This window comes from Hetaerina americana, unplaced genomic scaffold, assembly GCF_022747635.1.
Source record: "Hetaerina americana unplaced genomic scaffold, ioHetAmer1.1.p SCAF_562, whole genome shotgun sequence".
In the NCBI taxonomy this organism is placed as follows: Eukaryota; Metazoa; Arthropoda; class Insecta; order Odonata; family Calopterygidae; genus Hetaerina; species Hetaerina americana.
This window is the reverse complement of record NW_027287164.1, coordinates 176-6,342: the sequence shown is the minus strand read 5'-3', so window position 1 is coordinate 6,342 and position 6,167 is coordinate 176. Positions and strand designations below refer to the sequence as shown.

At 37.8% G+C, this 6,167-nt stretch overlaps 1 long non-coding RNA gene across 1 annotated transcript; it reads right to left on the bottom strand.

Moving 5' to 3' along the window:
• Nucleotides 1-4,988: 4,988 nt before the first annotated feature.
• Nucleotides 4,989-5,499, bottom strand: LOC139694830 (uncharacterized). Its single transcript, XR_011702212.1, has 2 exons — nt 5,385-5,499; nt 4,989-5,287 (listed from the first exon to the last, which is right to left on the bottom strand). It is a non-coding gene; the product is annotated as an uncharacterized lncRNA (long non-coding RNA).
• Nucleotides 5,500-6,167: the final 668 nt, after the last annotated feature.

Here is a 6,167-nt window from a genome sequence, read left to right as displayed (position 1 = left end):
CGAGGGAGGCGCACATCTTCTAACCTTTTCGGAAAGCCCTGAATAAGTGCTAAGCTTTCATAATGGAACATGTAAATTCGATGTTGTATGAAAATAACAATTTCGCCCGACGGTCTGCGGTATATAGCATCAATTTTTTTAATATCTGATGGGAGAAAAGGAAGCCAATCAGTGATAACTTGAGCTTTTGGCAACTCGTCATTCAAATTAATCAAATCTATCATCCAAAATAGTCTACCACTGAATACATACATGATGTGATCAATTATAAGCAGGTTATCAATTTCCTTAACGGCGCATAAAGAAGTTTCCTCCTTCCCTTCTTCACCACCTTCATCCCCCGCCGGCTCTTTCCTTTCACGATTCCTATCATTTTCAGGTTTCCCATACAAGCTTTGTATCGCCAGTATGTCATCTTCCTTTAACGACAATGACGCTTCGTGCGAATAAATCGAATACATAATAGCTTCCTTGTCTCTAGAATGGGAAATTCCTAAACTATGTCCAATTTCGTGAAGCAGCACCTTGTATAAATTAGCAAATTCAATCGAGTGATTCATATCCTTCTTCAAATACCAGTTCTCAGCTTGATCGATATGTATCTCTAATGGGTGGCTCTCAACGGTTGGTAATTCAGCGTGGGCCAAGATTTTACCATGTCCGTCTAAAGGAAAAGGGCATATACCCCTCTTAGCATAATACCTATGCTTATCCATGGCATTCACTATTGTTATATCAGGTCTAACAGTGTCGTGTCTGAATATTAAATTAGTCACTTCACTCCACGCATCGAAAGCCGCTTCTGCCAACTTCACGTGTGCTGCAGTAGCCAATGGGTAATGCCAAGTAATGTCATTCTTACCCCACTTGTGGTGAGAAACAGTGAAGCTAATGTCATCCTCAACGCCACAGCGGGGAGCTTTTGTCAAATTCAATGTCTCCTCATTCACTATCCCATTTGCTGTCAAATTGTAATATTCCTGGAATAGCTTGAGAGATTTCTCAAAGCTCTCCTCTGATATATTTCGTATTTCGTTTTCACTTACGTCCAGGTAGCCATATTGTTGTAAATATTCTGCGACGCACATGTCTATATCACCCCTAATTGGATAATATAAAGTCGTCAAAATTAACGCGAGAGTCCACATTGTGACCTTTACAGGAGCTAACTCTCAAATAAGTTCCTTTTCTTTCCTTCATGTAAATTTAAAGAGATTACTACTCTAATCAAATCAATCACCATCAAATGCATCATCATAGCTTCTCTTCCTTAAAAGTTTGTCATGACCCCAAGCAATGGTATTCACTCCATCATCACATATGTACCTCTTATCATCATCAGAGCTCAAAGCTGTTTTATTTATTTCAACTGTACACAACTGATGTTTCTGTGATCTAATCAGAGACATCTTTCTGAAGGCTGGAGCATTTTCACGCAAACAAGTAACGTAATCATTGAATGTGATCGATCTATCTACGGTAGCCTTTTTAACTCCCTTGGCCCGTTTTCCCTCATATTGACCCTGCAAACGATAAGAATACAGTTTACTTCTGAGCCCTACAAAATGAGTAATTATCTTACCTCCACACTCATCCTTCATCTTCCCGATCACTTTTTCATTTATTTTCGAATAGCACGGGTGGTTTGAGGGGTAATTGGATGTATCGTATAGGGAAATGCTCTTTTGAATATCAGAATAAAAATCCTTAGTTTTCAGCTCTAGAATATAGCTATCTGTATCCATATATAACAATTTTACATCGTTATTATTATAGTTTACTTTAATATGACTATAAAAAAAATCATACATAAGCACTTTCGAAATATCAAGAACTGCCTGTCCTATGTACAAAGGTTTATTCATTTTTATACTGCTATACCTTTTATGAACAGCCACTAGATTTTCTGCAAAAATAGTTCTATCGAGAAAAAATGAACTGCAGATTAATTTATCTAATCGTTTTTCTCTATTTACCAATTCTATATCTTTATACTTCCGTACATTCTGTATTGTTTTACCAAAGACACTATTGTTAAATAGTTTGAATAGGTCCCGATCAAACTCGGTCGTTGCAAGTCTCCGTTTCTTTGAATTAATGTCAATATATGGCTTCATCCAAGGGGATTGATCAAATTCAATTATTCTATGTATCTTTTTCAATTTAAGACCTGCTGCTAACGCCTGTTTTAACGATCTGTAATGTATGACGTATCGTTCTTTGTCGTACAGTGTAGTTAATAATTTAGGGTACCTACCATTCGGTGGGATTTTCTTTTCTGCACAAAACGGTAGGTCTGAATGAAAATCATGGAGTTCTTTAGGATATTCTAGATCCACCTCCAATACATATCCCTTGGGAGAATCGTCTGGGATTACGGTGACGTCAAGTGGGTCTACCCATCGAAAACCACCCATGGGAAGGGGAGCTGATAACCCTGCGGCATATAAATTATTAAAATCGACATAAACAATAAATGTTGACTCATGTGAAGGATTAAAATCTTCCATGTACTTATTGTTGGCCTCAGCGTAACGCTTTGTGCACTGACTGATACCTCCCCGTATTCCTTTTTCCATCATTAGAATCATATCATAGTCCGTTAGCAGCTCTAGTGTAACCCCTGTATATTTAAGCATGGCGTCAAAGGAGAGTCCTGGAAGGGTGAAATACCACGCGGGATCGAGTTCATACATCGACATGCAAACATCTCTAAAATTCTCAAACACGTCCGCCAGTATCAGTACATCGGTTTTCAAATACAAGTCTGAATAGTCACCCAACGTCTTGCACTCAAATTCGGACCACACAGTTTTAGCGAACGAATAATCATCGTCTGTAATATTACCCTCTGTTAGAGTACTATAAAAGCATTCTTTTGATGGAAGGCTGCTCTCGTTTAATTTTTCCCATGAATCTACATACTCGTATGGAAATACTCCCTTTCGCGTGATTCTCTCAGTTTTTTCTTTAAAAATGTGTGCCGTTTGCTTGAATTTATCCTTAGGAAGAATATCGGCTAATCTAGATAGTGACGTGCTCAAAAATCTAAAACTATCAAGGAACCGATATGAGAAATTGGAATCGACGTTTTTCGAGAAAGAGATATACTTTTCCTCAGTATTTGGGATACATGTAATTTTCATAGAATCACATCCTAGGTGCGGTACAATGAGGTGTGCGTCATAATTAGACAGATTATGGATGAACACTGGTAAAAATTTTGGATTTTTACAGTTTACATTACATGCATAGTGAGCAGCCCCCCTGAACTTGCCTGACAAGTGACAATGATCTCTCACTCTATCTTCGCCCAGTGAATATCCGCAAATATGACAAATAGTAGCTTTTTCAAAAGCATTAATTTCCTCATCACTCATTTTCAATAGGGGTTTACTGTTTTTGTATACTCCTTGCACAAAAAGCGACATTTCTTTAAGCTTTTCGAGAAATACTTCAACAGCGTTTTTACCCCTATAGAGAATAGGCTCAAAAAATTCACCAGTGCTTGATACCATAAGCAGACAAAAGGACATAACTTCATGTTGCTGGCGCTTTTGAGTATATGAATGATCATCCTGTGGAAAACAGCTGGAAACCTTTGGTAGAACACATTCAAAGTCCGCATATGCCACGTAAGGAAGTCTGATTTTATGTGAAAAATTTTTGAATTTTAAATAAGCATCATTTCCTTCCGGTAGAATTATTCTAGAGGGGGAATTCAGCTTGCAATCAATTTTATGTCTTTCGAGGGATTCACTCGAAGTGGAATGCTTGAAACAAGCCTTGCATATCTTTACCCCATTGTTATTTTTCGTCAATTGTGAATGTACCAATTTATCAAAATTTTTAATCCAGCAATAATGAGAATTCTCACCCTCAACGATGTATAGAAGATCAAAATGATCATTTAGTTCATCTGCAACAACTTTAATGGGATACACATTATTTTTTTCATCTAATCCGAATACGTTAATGGAAATCTTATTCCTTCTTTCAAATATTGGAATTTTACGAATATCTACTGGATAATCGATACAATCCCAATCGTAGCCATTTTGAAATTCTAGCGTGTTATATTTACGAACTCGTTCTGGATGATTTTCCACATATTTTGACCAAATCGCATACTTAAAGCAAAATTTGTCACTGTTCTGAACGTTAATTACACTATGCGTGCACATTATTTTATGTGGAACCTTAATGAAAGATGACCCTCTTAGAGGTTTATATCGATTTATTCTCAATTCTAACCCTAAGATTTCAGCAAGTGACCACCCTGAACCTCTCGATGAACTTTCAGATTTCTCTTTCAAAATTTTTGCGAATAATTCTTCCGAAATTTGACCAATATCATCCGCTTCAAAAACCCTAACATTTTTTGTTTTAAAACATCGCTCCTGTCGCTCTTCATCTTTCTGGAATATAGCCTTTACCATTATGTTAATTTTTAGTGCTGTGTTTTGCAAAGAGTTCCGAATTTTATCAATCAATACATTTTTTATCCGATCCAAGAAACTAACCAAGTCTGTATACACTCCCAATCCAGGACTCACCCAAAAGGTTTTCAATCGGCCACGGACAGCGGACTCCAATTGTACTATTGCTGGTCCTCCACCTCCTCCAGATTGCTGGCCACGTAGAGCATGTCTAAGATGCACTTGGGACATCTCATGGGCGGCTAGGTACCGGGGTCTATAGTACACATAACACGTTTCACAAAGAACAAAATCCTCCATGATCACTCTAATTTTACTGGTATTTTTCCACGAGAGCTTTTCACTTTATACACGTCTTACTGCTTTGGAGGCTCTTGGTGTTATCACGAGAGAGTTCTCATACTCTGAGAGGGAAGTGGCGCTTCCGCTCATCCGAGAGGGATGGGGAGGGGAGGGACTCGTGTGGAGAAAGTTTTGAGGAAGGGGCGTTTCCGTTATGGATATAAGGACGTTTAAATGGATTGGGATCTTTAAAATAATACGTCGAGGTAAGTTTAATATTATTTTAGTTTTATTAAATTATTTTTTTTAATTACAGCCATATTTTCCCCCCAAGCATTTGCATTAAACTTGACTATATCATCAAGTGTTAATTTGAAATGCTTGGGGAGATAAATCTTCCTCTGCATCCCTGCAAACATCACAGTTGCCTGTAACGTATCCCCGTACCTAGTTGTCACGATCTCCAACTTTTCTACGGGGTATTCAGCACCCTCTGCCAGATCCTCCTTCGTTAGATACTCAGCCTCCCTCTGCATATTGATGAGCATTTCCTTCACAGAACCCATCTAGCAAAAATAGGTGAAAAATAAATAAATATTCAAGACCCAATTTCAATTAGTTATGATAAATGCATATTTCTAATTCGAAAGTGAATATACTTACTCTCACTCAGGCAGTTGTGTTCGTTCGTTTAGTAGTCTCAAGCTTGCAGTCTCTCTTCGAGTTAGTTACTGTGGAGTTTCAGTGTAGTTTCTCCGTCCCTCAAGCACGTCTCCTCGCTTTTTCAATAATGAGAACTTATGCCCCCTAAGTGCTCCTATTTATATTAGCAAATTCAATGGTTACACAATCGCTTTCTCACAGTTCTAAACTGAAACGCAACATCCTGGGAGATAATTAAAATTCCAATGAATAATAATCTGTTTACTAAAACACAACATCCTGAGAGACAATTAAAATTCCAACGAATAATAATATGTTTACTCCATCCTACGTTAATTTAAATGGACTAATCATTTATCTACCACACAAGTCCCCACATCCGCACCATGATTGAAATTCGCTAGGCTATCTGTGTTAATTAAAATTTTAACTATGCAGTTCCCACGGATTATCATTCCAGCGTGTGCGTGAGTTAATTAAAATTTTAATTATGTAGCTCATACATCCTCATAGCAACGTCTGAAGCATGAGATAATTACTATTGATATCACTTGACACGTGTGGACGAAACTTTCGACACTCAACCTCACGCGAGCTCATTTTTAAGTTATCGCAGAATGGCTTCACAAGCTATACTGTATGCATGCGTGAGATATACTCTGTTCAACGTTCACGGACGATTCATACGAAAAGCATTACGAATAATTACTTCTCGACTCGTGTGCGTGTGCCGTAACTGCTTCCGTAATTTGAATGCTCCATATATATCTATGGTTCATGTAC